The 15,020-nt window shown below is 34.3% G+C and overlaps 1 protein-coding gene across 1 annotated transcript in view; it reads left to right on the top strand.

The window, feature by feature from the left end:
• Nucleotides 1–15,020, top strand: part of LOC118267569 (connectin) — a 291,288-nt gene that overhangs the window by 115,526 nt on the left and 160,742 nt on the right. The window contains exon 2 of the mRNA XM_035581635.2: nucleotides 12,119–12,193. The gene's annotated coding sequence lies outside the window, so the exon portion shown is untranslated. The remainder of the gene's footprint in view (nucleotides 1–12,118; nucleotides 12,194–15,020) is intronic.

Below are 15,020 nucleotides of genomic sequence, written 5' to 3' on the forward strand. Positions count from 1 at the left end.
TTTCTTCTACTGGTCACCATGCCTTTTTTATGAGGGAGGGGGGACAATTCAATGACTTCTCCCGCCTATGGTGCGGCAAGAGGGAGTGTCACATTGTTACTGACAAAAACCACTCCGTGCCAACTCCTGCTCTTCGAGGCAGAGCTCTGGTAAACCCGCTGATTAGTCCGCAGCTCTGGGCATATGCAATGTGAATGTAAAAATGTTATATATATCTCGGTAGGTACCTATTCATATTCATAATTTTACTAGACAAGCACAAAGTAACAAATCTACGTACAACTTACCATTATTCGAACTAATGACGTCACAACATCGATATATTGGCTTAATAACGAAAGTAATTCATAGTTATCAATCGCATGCTCTCACACTAAGTACAGAAAATAAATAAGAAAAGTTCTTTTCCTCAGAATTACTTGAGATCGAGTGTACGAGCTAAGCTTGTGGAATACTGAGAAATGTTCACGGATCTCAATGAAAGCCTTGATCAGAAGTCGATGGAGTTGTACGCTGTTATTTAGTTCTTGGATACCCATAAACCAATATTATTTTAAACTCTAACGTTTAAAATATCCTACTAATATTATAAAAGCGAAAGTTTATTATGTTAATTTGTTGGTAGGAGTACTTTCACGAAAAACGGCTGAACGGATCTGAGTGAAACTTGGAACAGGGGAAGATTAATGTTTAGGATAATACAAGCTAGTTTTTAGCTCCCCGCGAAAGAGTAATGTTATAGGTGTTTTATGTAAAATAATCATACCTAATGATAACTAAACCAGATTTGTTACTGAAAAGGTATTTTTGATACCTACCAACTATTGGTAAAAGAGACGTAAGACAAATTAAGTTTGTCCCAGTAAAGACTCCACTAATCAACGCAGACGAAACCAAAGGCAAAAGCTGGCTGTAAATAATTATATAATATTAATACATAGGCAGGTTTAATAACAGATATAATAATTACAACAATGTATTACCTCAATATCATTTTAATCACAGCATAATAATTATTTAGTAGAAACTTCTTGTAATACCCAAGTAGAGCTCTTACGATGATGAAGGATTGGAGAATGTTAGAAAATTAATCGTGGATTCATGTTCAAATACTAATCTTATATGCGCAAACAGACCTGAAACAATTATTGTTCTACGACTAAATGATGAAGTAATTATTGTTACAAGGATCCTTCTATTAATTCAATGTTACATAGAAGTACGATAGGGATATATACAAAAGACAAATATAAAATTAAATATCTATTTAGTCCGTCAGTTAGGTAATGATAAAAATAAAACATTAGACGGATATTTTTTATTTTGTCATAATATAAGACAATGATTAGATAACGAATCAAAGTATAGGAGTGGGAACAAATACTTCATTTGTACGTATAAAATGTACCTAGAACGTCACACTATATCTAAAATTGATCTATCTTCGAAAGTATTTGTTTTCCGTAAGAAAATAATCTACAAGACGGACATTAAAATAGTAAAAATTGTGAAACACGAAAGACACCACACATTACACCTTGCGTGCAGTCAATGTCGGCTTTAAGTCTTTATTAGATTTAATGTTATACCTAATGTGGTAGAATAGTCATTCTAAGAAAAGGAGGATAAGTATAAATATAATCATTATTATTTACGGTATAATGAAACAGTGTCCAAGAGCAGTTTAGTGTTTGACCTAGTATAATATTAATATGAAAATACAATACAACTTGAAATCGAGTTGGATGACTTTATATTTTTAGAATGTAACTATTGAAAGTAAATTGTAATTGCTTCAACGCACCTGATATACACATATTGAAATGCTTCAGAATAAAAGATGAAAAGACATCGGTCGCACTTCATTGAGCAATTTCTCTCTACTATGACTTTTACTGACGATCTCAAATCGTATTTTCACAAATTCTAGGTATCGAAACAAAAATATAAACTGCGGTAAAACTATCTCGGTAATAGAAAACCACAAACCGAGTGACTACTGGAATAGCTATTAATATCCAAGTACCAATACTGTAACTGCCGTAAATATTAAAATACTAGTTTCTTCCAGTGACTTCGTTCACTTTATCAAAAAAATAGCTTGTGTATTATTTAAAAATATACCTAATCTGTATCCGTGTATTCAGATACCTATAAAATATCCAGTGGGATATTCATGCTTCACCACAAAAAGAGCGACTCGACTCACAGAGAATCAGCATGAAATAACGTTTTTTGTGAGGGGAAAATCTTTATTGACTTCTCCCGCCTTGGGCGAGGCGAGAGGAAGTGTCAGACACTTACTGACTTAAAACCACCCCATTCCGACTCCTGTTTTTCGAGTCGGAGCCCCGGTAACCCGCTAGGCAGTCCACACATTCACGATATGGTTGTGTTTCACCATGTAACTCTTTAGGTGTTGCAGGTGTCCATTGGAAAAGCCGATTGCTTACCATCAGGTGAACCATCCGCTTATCATCCTATCTAATATAAAAACAACAAAATCTTTTTTGGCCTAACAACAAACATACAAGTAGGTATTTGTAAGATACGGATTTTGCCAAAATATACATCTTACATTTTGCTGTTCATTGTTCAATCATGCGATTTCATAATCGGTTCACGATAGACGAAGACACCTTTCAACTGGAAGGCTTTCTATTTATAGTGGCTTAGGTAAGAATAGAGATAGGATCGAATTTTCTGATCCGATTAAACATTGTTTTCATGTCTGTTGTGAGAACAGACAGGCGACAACATTGTTTGTCTGTAGATAAGATTAAGATTTTTTTATTTATCTTTATTGGCCCTTCAACGGTTGTGTACATTAGAACATTCAACAACAAACATTTCCATTACATATATGCGAGAAAAATGTAGGGGAATAAATTAAATACAGTGTATTAGAAAATGAGTAACAAATTATGTGTTCTCAGTTGAGAATGTTGTATTAAAAACCGTAGTAAATATTAGGATATAGAATCCCATTTTCATGAATAGTTGTTTTTTCATCTACAGTTCAATCGTCACGTTTAGGTGTTCCTTTACGCTAAGTAACTCTTAGTCAAGAGATGATTTAGGGGTGGTTAATAAAAATGGCCATGAGCATTAAAACTGATGAGACTTGCCTAAATTGTATTTTAAGCAACCTAATATAAAATGAAAAATAGCATTTTTCAGAATAATAAAATTCGTGATTTCCATACATACAAGATTGACGCGAATACTTTTCATTCTAATGACATAATATTCACTCATGGCTCACTCACATAGAATCTGCGGAACGAGAAGCCTATTCACTGCTCGTAACGACACGACCCATATGATTATGGCTATAAAGCCTTGCTATAATCATAAACGTTTCTACGGGTTCTGTACCATTCCCACATCCAAAATGCTCCTTCTTGACATATTGGTATTACAACTACAAATTGTATTTCTTTAGTCAGTTCCATGGCATTTGTGAACGTTAGTACATTGAAAGTAACAAACCATTAAAAAAGTACAAATAGGTGATGCGGTAATGTGGTTGTGCACTGCGACAAAAAAAAAATCGTCTCTGGCCAAGTTATAAGATTATAATATGCGCTCAGAAAGTGTCATAATAAGATGTGCACAAGTATCGCTAGATGGAAAATAGAGAGGGGCGTGGTTTGTAACGTCCCGTAGTCTAATGCGAATCAATTTATGACATCTCCTCTTTGTAATGCTTCATGGTTGCAAGCAATTCAATATTATGTACTTCAATATTATGTATTTTTACGTGGTCGTATTTAACATCTTATGTACATTACTGTGGTCCAAAAATAATCCTACTTTCGTTAAAAAATCATTGCTATCGTGCAAAATGCTACTAACATCAACATAACTAACGCTTCAGAAAGCGTGGAAATGCATGTGAAATTCTGTAAGAGCCTTTAACACGTCATGGAACTTTAGACCTAATATAGCCTGCCTTTAAGTTTATTTTACAAGTAAAATTCTTAAAGTATCGGTGTGCGAAAATCGCTTTGAGACTAAATTCCAAAGATCCTGATTTTGTATTTTGAAATTTGTACTTAGGTATTATATTATACGTGTAAACGTTATTTGAGTTGAAAATTGGTTTTCGTTAAAAATGATTTAGGTAGAAAAAGAAAACTGTACATTATATAATACAAGAAAAAAAACTTTTGGTGAACTTTTTCAGTTAGTCCGAATTACCTGACGTAATAATCCTATTCCTGTCAATAAAATACCAACTTTTTTTCTTTTTTATCGATTGTTTTATTGGTTTGATATTGCATTGCATGACTACTACTCGTAAATTACAGTCTTCATTACCTAGGATGGGCAAAAAGTTACTTCTACGATTAATCCAAAATATATTTCATTAATTTATTTTTTGTTCTTTGTAGAGTGAAGTTGACTGAAAAAGATTTATTAAGTAAAAACAATGCCACAGTATGACGATAGTATTACAATTAATACACCCTTCAACGAATTTGAAAGATTTATTTTTCTTTTACGTGCTCTATATTTTTCTTTAATCCCATTCCCTTAGGAAATTAAAATAAATTACCTTTGTAAGAAAGTTTAAAAATCGTTTTTATTAAATGTTACATAATTTTGAAAGGCTAAAGTAAGTTTTCAATGTCGATAATGCTGTAGCATGAAAAATTAATAAGGTGTAGAAAATTTAAGACAAAAGTATGATAATTATAATGTAACATTACTAATTTAATTATAAGTGATCAATATAATATATTGTTGTATACTTTACGGCAGTTGTGCTGAAACCAATACTCTGTATCTTACCAATAATATAAGAGTTTGGATGACTCAGGGATAATCGATCGATCGGGGTGCCCATAGTTAAGTTGTATACTTATCTGCGAACTGCCTAGCGGGTTACCGGGGGCCCAGGCTCTAAAAGCACGTGTAGGAACGAGGAGGTTATTAGTCTGTAAGACTCTGACACTCCCTTTTGACTCGCTTAAGGCGGAAAAAGCCATTGAATGATTTAAAAAAAAAGATAAACCCCTCAAAAAAAGTTGTAGGTATGTCAGATATTTTTTTCAACTTCCAAACTTATTTATACAAACATTATAATATTATGTATCTTGCGACAAACTTCTCTTCATCTCTCATACTTCTAATTCAGCCTTTTGATATTCATATATTTGATATTTAGACGGAGCAGAAATATTTGTTAAATTATACATAATGATTTTCTTCCCAGTTTATATTTATTCGGAGTTAACGAACCAAGCCGGGAAAATGGAAATTTCTCCTCCAAGGTTAAAATTATGTTAAATAGCTTTTTAATGCTAGCTTCATGTAATTTTAATTTAGGCACCATGACAGTCTTTGCTCTATTAATGGAAGTTTTGGAATTGAAAACCTTTGCAGAAAATTTGGCTTAGAGACTGTTACGATTGGGATCTCTAGACTAACGAGGTAGCTATCAGTCAGTTGTAGGATTTTACGAAATATCTTCGATATTCGGTACAGATTCTAACTTTAATAAATAAACAAGTGTATACTGAGACCAGAAATTTCCACGTACGCCATGTATTCTGCCAATCAAAGGACAACACAGACGAGGTTTTCAGACGACACTAAGTCAGCTCTAACGAACCAAACAGTATGGAAATTTGGACTGCCTTTGAGGCCATTCTCAAAACGAAACGAGTTCCAACTCGTATTACTCCATTTTCCTTGAGATTTCGGCTTTAATTTTCACATTTTTTGAATTATTATTTGTGTTTCCATGTTATCGCACCAGTTTTGATGCCAAAAGAGACTTTTTATTGGATGGATATTTTTGGACGCGTCTTGTTAAACCAAGCTTAGGTATTTTGGTGTGCTTAGTATTTGTGGTTGAATATTTTGTATGATCTAAAGTATTTTAGACGCATAGCTTACCAATCTGCACAATTTTTACTGTCAGTTTGCACTGCCTATCGGCTTTCCGGGGCTCCGATTAAAAAAGCATCAGATAAAAAAAAACATCAGATTTAAATAATTTAATCAGAAAGGAAAATGATATTGAAAAACTGTAGAGACAGTTGAAAAATTTTTTCGCCTTAAATACACATCCAAAAGCACCCTAATTCTAAGATACTAGCCGTTGTTATTTCTCAAAAACCTACCAAGAAGGTTCCGTTACAGAATAATATTTTTCCAGACACACAACTACTTACGGACGACATCAATAAATTACTTCACGTTACACACCAGTGGAACTCACCATCGGTCTGGAGTCGAGACAAATTATACAAAACGAGACGATAATATGAGTTCAAGGTCACCAGAGATGAAAGGCCAAGAGACAATTGCAAGAAAAATGAGGATCTTTTTTTTCTGTAATAATTATTTTCACCAGAATGATTTCTGTTCGAACAAAGGGAATTCGCTGAATTTATTGGTTAAGGTTTTGGGCGCTTAGAAAATCTGTCTGGACACTTTGAAGTTAAGAATTGGCTTGAGTGCTGTGCTATCCTTTTTTTTTGGCCTCCGTCTTATCTTTTACTGTTACTTCGGATAAGTTCAAGGATTTTATCTACGTCTTAGGTGAAATATTGTTTTAGTATTAGGTAGAAATAGGCCGAGTTTGTTCAGTTTTAAGGTTAAGTAATCATAAGAACTATTACTAAGAATTTTGTTTTGCGAAATTAAGAATTGTAATTATGTTTGGTTTCATTCTCAGTACTAATAATAATAAATCTAGAATTCGGTCAGGCGTTTAGCAATATTTTCATCTGCTATTATGTGTAGAAACTTTGCAAATTTCATTGGAAATAAAAACAACAATTTTATTGTTCAACGAATAAATTCATGCTGTTTACAAGCAATACGAATAATATTTTTTCAACAAACAATTTTGTACATATTCACTTTTTGTCAATATTTATTCACGCTCAAAATTAAGTTTAATCTTCCAAAAAAAATCTTCTGCATTTCTTTACAAAATAAAAACATGTTTGTCTTGAGCACATAAAAGCGTATTTGTTATTCGTTGGATATTAAAGAAAATAATTTATATTTAGGAGCACGAAAGCAGCCGCAGAATATAAATTTTTAACGTGTTAAGAACTGTGATAAATAGCAGCACTTGGCACCTGGCACGAGACATAAACTATCTGCGCCACGTGGATGCTACTGCTGCGAGTTTCTAGCATTTACCACAATTACCTACGTACTATAGCTATCTTAACGGCTCTAGGTAAATTTAACAGAAGTTTTGTTATTAAAAGAATTAAAGTTGATATAATAAGGAGATGAATTGTATAGCAATCACACTAACTAATATCATAAATGTGAAAATTTATTTGTTGGGATGTTTGTCCATTATTCACGCTTAAACTACTAAACGGATTTTAATGAAATTAAGTGTACAGACAGGGTATGAGCTGACTTTGGGTGATAGGATACTTTTTATCACACGAGCACAGCGAAGCCGCTGGTAGAAGCTAGTTAGAAAGCTATGGTATTTCAAGTGTCCATGGGCCATCTTACCATCGGGTGATCCGTCAGCTTGTTTACCGGCTTAACCCCATTAAAAAAAAACACAGCAAAAACTTTTAACATATTTTTATAACACACATCATTAAAATACCTTTGTCTTTGACGAGTACTCAAATATTAGATAATATTATATTTTCCTGCATTTTATTCTTATCGTAATTTATTTGAGGGTCCCCTATATATGATATATTCTTCGACAGATATCTATCATCTGTCATCTCAATGTTCGTTTCCTTCCTGGCTATATCGTACATCCATCTTTGTTCTGCCGTAATTATGTTAGGAACGAGTCTATCTCCTTATTATGTAGTATGTTTTGTTACGTTTTTGTATTTAGTTTGTGACAAAAATCTTAAAATATTATACGTGTTGCTTTTTGTATTAATTTGTATTATAAATTATTTCCTGGTAATGATGGATAATAATGGAAATATAAACCACATCGTGTTCTTTAACACACAATAATTTTCTTCAAACATTTTTAATTACGATACCAGATGATATAAATACCTAAAGCAGTTTTTGAATAGGATAGTCTAGTTGGACTTTCTCTGCGTTTGAGCTGCTCTGTGGTTTCATATCCCTCTGTGATGCAATAACCGCGACTGAGTGAACGCCACAGAAATGCAGATGCAAGTGCCAATCCCAGTCAAGGGTAACTGACAGTCGATTAATTTCCGTCCCTGACAAGAAATCCGCACCAGGTACGTTTACGGGCGTCCGGTTCCAATATCCGATGACGTATCGTTTGCTTTAATATTGTTACCGATTTAGAATTAAGTTATGTAAAGCTAGATCACTTAGCTGGAATGCTAGATATCTCCCAGAGATTATATTGGTTCGGGCTATGCATAGTATAATGATGAATATTTAAATAATACACGAGATGAAAAAAAAACAACTATAGTATAACGACAAAAATAATAGCTATAGGTTTATTTTTTCATAAATTCATAAATATTTATGCAGTTCAATTAATTTGTTACATATTATATAGAATAGAAACAGGCGGAAATCATTGCTACACTGACAAAACAAAAACATTAGATTTTTAGTTTTAATTCTGCTTATAGTAAAACTAAAAATCGAATGTATTGTTAGTGCCATTAGTTACAGTTTAAAACATCAAACAAGATATAAAAAATACAATAAGCAATAGTCACAATCAGTGTTAAGGGCACTGATTTAAATTCACGTCTCCGAAAAACAAACTGTCACTCTGACGTTTTATTGCCATAAAACAAACAGACAAACAAACAAGGTAGTGTGTTGACAACGCTCGATAAATTGGAACGAGACTCCAGTGACGTAAACATTGACACTCTTTGCCTTAAAGAAGTGGATCGTAGTCGCGAAAACTTTACATAAAGGATTCGCGACGTGGATTAGCTTAAACTTCTTTCGTTCAGTTTCAAGTGTGTGATAACTTACCATTAGGATTAGGTATTTTTGGTGTCCCTATGAGATATACCTATTTCTAATGTAACATGCAAGATTTTTTAAATACTATTTGTTAATGATATATTATAAACGTCAATACCAGCATGTAATCGCCCCACTGCTGAAGAAAGCCTTTTTCGCGTATGGAGATAAATTGTGTATTAATCCTAATATCTCCCACAGTCCTCAAATTTCTTATCCCCAGGCTGGCAACGCACTTGTAACGTCTCTGGTGTTTCAGGTGTCCTAGCCAGCGCTGATTGCTTACCATGCAGTGATCCGTCTGCTCTAATGGCTTATCCTATAAAAAATGAACGCTTGAGTAAAGTGGATTGGCCATTTAATAACAAGATAAATAGCATAAGGTATTGGAAATCATTATTTAGAAGTCAACATTTCTCTCTATTCTACTATCAATATCCAATTAAAAACCTTCTTACCCTTAGCATGACCTTGAAAACTTTTTGTGGAGCCAACTCAGTTACTCAATCATTACTCCAACAACCATAATCCAGTGTATTTAAACCGGATCGTTTAAATCCACAATACCACTGAATACTTCATCAGTTGAATACTCAATATGTATAATTAATTACCTCTTGGGTGGTGCCGGCAATCTGTTAGGATTAGTTTGCCAACAGTTTGTCACTGTCAGTTGCAAGTTACCAACTAACTTGAAGCAGTATCGTGGTGATTGTTGATGTCAAATGTTGTGATCGTCATCGTTTCTGTTGAGGCTGCACTGTTCGTATTGTGGAGTGATTGGGGTGATCTGTTTTGGTGTATGTTCAAGGTCATGTGATATCGTTGTGGATGTTTGGTTGGATTATTTTGGGTAGCTTAATTTTTATGTATAGGGTTTCTCTAAAAGCGATTATAATTTGTATGACAATAAATTGTGATGTTGAAATTCTTTTTTAGTACCATTTTTTAAATATAAGATATTATTAATGGGGTAAGCTTGATTAGAGAATTGAAATTAAGAGAATTGGCAACGAAAATATGTTTTGATAACCCTTGCCAAAAAAATTGTAACCATTATTTCTAACTATAATAAGTTATCTTTAAAATAATACACTAGCTTATGTTTCTCATTGAAGTAAACATCTTAAAAATAATTAACAGCATTTTTTTTTCATTTCTTAAAAACAGTCTTTGGCATTTCTATTCTAAAATTGACGCAATAATATTTATTGTGCTAGGAGTTCTAGTTTCACTTTCCTTAGCCTTTTCATCAGAATTTAATTCCATTGTAATAACTTATTTACAGTTAACTAAGTTCAGTTAAATATGGGTAGAACTGAAATTATTAAGTCACACAATGTCTGTTTTAGTTTAAAACTCATTTCGAACGTTTTCATATAAAAGCGACTTTTTCGGGGTCTAATAAAAGAGTTAATAAAAGAGAAAAAATAATCAGCCCTTTCTGTTGTACTTTGCGTAGACTTTTAATAAAAATTTCCCGTCGGTCTTTAATATTTAATAAATTTCTATTACAGTTCGTATACAAAAGTATTATTTGCCAAAATTGGAACACTCAACTCGCCTTATGTATTCATTACATACCTAATATCATTCTGTTATGAAAATCTCGAAATTTTGCCTATTCACAAATCAAAATACCCACAACGAAACAAAACAGGAATTATATCCTCTTACACAATACATTAACTCTTTTCTTCAAAATAATACAATAACGCTGATGCCAAAAGCGCAATGAATATCAAAAGTATCGGAAATTTCTCAAAGCCCTTCATTTTAATAACACCCATTTAGGGGATCGTTCGACCCAAAAGGATTTTGTTTATAGCCCATTAATGAATTTCGTTCAAGAATCATTGCGAACAGACCTTTCATACCTTAATTTGTAAAGGTATTGGATATTAAGCGGTGATCGTCTTTTGTATGCCGGCCCCGTATTGTTTGTGGTAAACGGATCCCTTGCTAAGTTTTGCTTAAGCAAACGACTTTACGGATCATACGTATTACGTGGAAATGGGTTTTGAATTTTTATAGCTTTATCGCTTCATTTGTTTAGAGTATCGGGATACAGGAAAATGCTGGAGGAAGAGGTTAACGAAATCTTTATAGAGGTCTTCATAGATTTTTTTAGGTCGTTGTTGCTGCTTTAGGAAAATTCTCATGCGGCTGGAATTCAATAGAGAAAAATAAGTGGCTAAATATTTACATCTAAACTATGAAACTACAAATCTTGTATTTACATAGCGTGAATGTGAAGATTTTAGCAAGTCCTCTTAGGATGAGAAGGCCTATAAATCGGCAGTAGACTGTCACGGGGCTCCTGATGCAGAATAACCGAACTTTCCTTCAATCTAACACACACAATATAAGACATTTTGAGGGTTAACGTTCAATTACAATATCCATATATTTATTTCAATATTCCAAGTAGTACAGATAATCCGTTGAAAGCCACCAACCAGATGTAATCCCACAAAAAAAATCCTATATCAAATCTAATGGAATATGATGCAGTGATTCCGAAGTTTCCCTCCGCGTCAAAACCACGCTATGATGGATGATCCATCCATTCATAATGTTATTAGTTCAATTGTAACGTGAGGGTCGATGAATTAATTTGTGGAAGTTCCTTCTATATCGATGATGTAGTCGTTTTTAGTATAATATTTCATTCTAGTTTCGTTATTGGGTCAGTTTCCAACATGATATAGGTTTTGGAATGTGATATTAATAGTAAGAGTTACTTAGATAGGTCTGGTCAATTTAGCGAGGTTTAGGCACTGAGATTCTTGATCTAGATTTCTCAAATACTTTAGTGATGGTATAGATTCTTTGTTTAGTCGTTATATCAATAGGTTCCCATTTTAATTAACAAAGTAGGCACTGCCTACTCCTGTATTATCATCGCGATATTGCAAAACTTTACCAAACTCCTGACCTAAATTTAAACAAAATAATGTCAAGTTAAAACAGTGTAATCCTCCCTATCATAATAAAAACAATTTGACTTTAATAGAGTCACTCAAAGGCTGACAAGTTCCGATGTACTTAAACTGTACTTAGCAGCAATTTTGACTGTCCATTAAGAAGTTTTGGATTGTAAATGATTCTCCATTTACACTGACGGGTAAATCACTCTTTGAGTGTTGTTGTCTCAAGTTTAAAGGGCATTGTTTTTTTGTTGCAGGTACCGACTGCCTCGTTGGAGTGGTTGGTCCTGAGTGTGACTGCTTACGAGAGGGAAGCGTGATTCTCGAATCAGGTAATGTATTGCTTGGTTTTTTAATTCATTTATAATGTATTTGATCGTGTAATCTTCTTTTCATAATGATTTTAGATTGCAAATCATTTGATTTAAATGATCTCATTTTATTTTATCTTCCGTAATTATTATTTACGGAAATTTTAAAATTTCCATACTAGGTATTTATGAAAATTTTAATCGCAAATTGTATTGTTAGCTTAAAACAACAAATTCAAAACTGTAAATATAATATAAAGTGGTTTTCATTACCTACATAAACTGATTGTTATCAAAATTCCTCTTATTTATTTAACTAGCTTAACAATTCCGTTAATTTAATTTCATTATAAAAGATCCGTTTTAAAACCAAAAACCATTAATGATTATAATTTATTGGTTTTGTATTCATTACGGATATAAAGAAAACCAATGTGGAATATTTTTATGGTTTTCAAATAACATAATGAAGTAAATATTTTGATAATACATTGGCCATAATATCAATATTATGATGTACCTGTATGGCTTTACCAGCGTAGCGAAATGAAAACTTTTTCAAAAACCATAATATATCGAAAAAACCATTTTCGTAGTAATAAGCATTACCGTCGCCACCCATAGATACCCGAAACACCTAAGATGCTACAAGTGTGTTGCCGGCCTTTTGGGGGCTAGGAATTAAAGGGTTGTTGGGGAATCGTAAATTGGGAATTATTGGGCCTCCGGTAAACTCACTCACGAAACGCAAGCGTTGTTTCACGTCGGTTTTCTATGAAACTGTGATATCACTCCGGTCGAACCGGCCTATCCTTGCCGTAGCATGGCTCTCCCACACTTTACCTTACCTTATTCTAAAATAAGTCACATTACATTACGTTATTTAAAGTAAATAAAATAGGAGCAATAAATTCTCGCATTTCCATCCAATAAAAAGAGAGAGATCAGCTTGCCTGCATGTAATAAAGTCCAAGTATTCCTTGTACACTATTACCCTCTCACTTGACTGCGAGCATTATTAAAACATCTTGAAAAACAAGCCTTAGCTAGCGGAATATTGCTCTACAAATATTACGTAAAGAGATATTTATTTATTTGTAAGGGAATTTAAATGCAATTTATTTGCTTTGTCTTGTAAACTTAGATTTGGTTTAATGTCTGCTTGAGACTTGAGAATGATAACTTAAAATTAGTTTAATATTAGGTCTGGACACGACTTTAAGAAATGATATGTTTTTTTATCGTTTCCCCCACTGGGGTTTTCTCCTCTTGTGTATAACACAAAGACTTGCGAACCCGCAACCCGTAGTATCGCAGCCGATTGCTCAACCACCGCACCAACCGTCGCAGTCAATAAATATGACAATTAGATTTTAATCAACGAAACATACCCTGACAATCCGCTGTTGGACTCCGAATCCCTCTTAACCTTCATCATCTCCGCACTTGTTACAGGTAAGGTCAAAGATCGCAGTTATGCTGCTATCTGTAAGAGTCGAACACTCTCTCTCGTTCTCCTCATCCACTCCCTTCATCCTAAGCAGGAGAAGTCATTGAATGACGTCTTCCCCCTCAAAAAAGAAGAATTATTAGTATTCTGTTTTCACCAAAAGTCATTAATTATCTGCTAATTACATAAATCATGAATAACAAACTTCTCACTACCACAACCATCACGACAATTTAATTAGGGAGACATAAAGATTAAAGTGCCATAGCGGCATACATTTAAAAACGATTCAGGACAAACTATGACTCAAGTCCAATCATCTGACCGTTAACTTTGCTTTTATGCTAATATAATGAAACTGAGTCAGACTGACTGCGGAACTTTCTTAATATAATATTCCAAAAGTCAAACAGTAGAGGGTACCCCGTTTATAATTTTAGGCAACGATAGCTCTGCCCTTTCTAGTAATTCGGATAACTTCTATATCAGTTTAATATTTGGTTTGAAAAGTCAGAAGCTGTGGAACGTGGATACTTTTCTAATGATTTGTAGCTCAGTTACGAGGATTTAGGATTAAAAGCTTGAATGCCATATTTGAATTGTAGAGCACAGATTCGCATAACTGGTAGGTATTATTAATATTACTAACTCTTCGTAGTTAATTATTATGTTATCGGCTTACTCTCGTAACTGTTTGACGAGGAACTCGACTAGTTTCAAGCCATGCTAGAGGCTCATATTCATTGAAGAAGTCAGACGCCTTGAGGCAGCGAACACTCGCCTGGAGGCTGCAAATGCTCGCTTAGAAGCACAAATGGCGGAACTGTTGAAAGAGCTTGGAGAGCTTCGCAAAGAGCTCTTCAATCAGAGAAAAGATGAAGCTGGACCTCCACCACCAGCGCGTCTGTCTTCATCTGAGGAGACAAAGGCTATTCGACTCCTCAGAACGGAGATATCGAGCCTCGCGTCTCGCTTTTCTGTCATTGAGGGCAGACTACTACGGCCACCGCTGGGAGTAGACAAGGCAATGCCACGGGCACCAACACCACTGCCAACTTACGCAGCGAAAGCAGCAAAGGCAGTAGTGACGGAGGCAAGTCCTGAGCTCAATGGAGCTGAAACCGAGGTGGATGCGTTGGTGACGGCGAAAGAAACACCGTCACCTCAAGTTGCCGCTGCAACCAAGCAGAAGAAAAAGAAAAAAAAGAAGAAGAAGAAGAAAAATTCTATTCTTGGGGCCACAACTGCGGCTCTAGGGACTTCACAGCAGAATAATGATGGTTGGGAGACTGTAGGGGCCAAGCAAAAAGCCAAAAAGGCGAATAAGAAGGCACAAAAAGCTGCAGTGCAGGCTACGCAGGCCAAAAAGCGAAGGTTGCGTCTTCCGCGTTCTACGGC

This window comes from Spodoptera frugiperda, chromosome 6, assembly GCF_023101765.2.
Source record: "Spodoptera frugiperda isolate SF20-4 chromosome 6, AGI-APGP_CSIRO_Sfru_2.0, whole genome shotgun sequence".
Classification (NCBI taxonomy): domain Eukaryota; kingdom Metazoa; phylum Arthropoda; class Insecta; order Lepidoptera; family Noctuidae; genus Spodoptera; species Spodoptera frugiperda.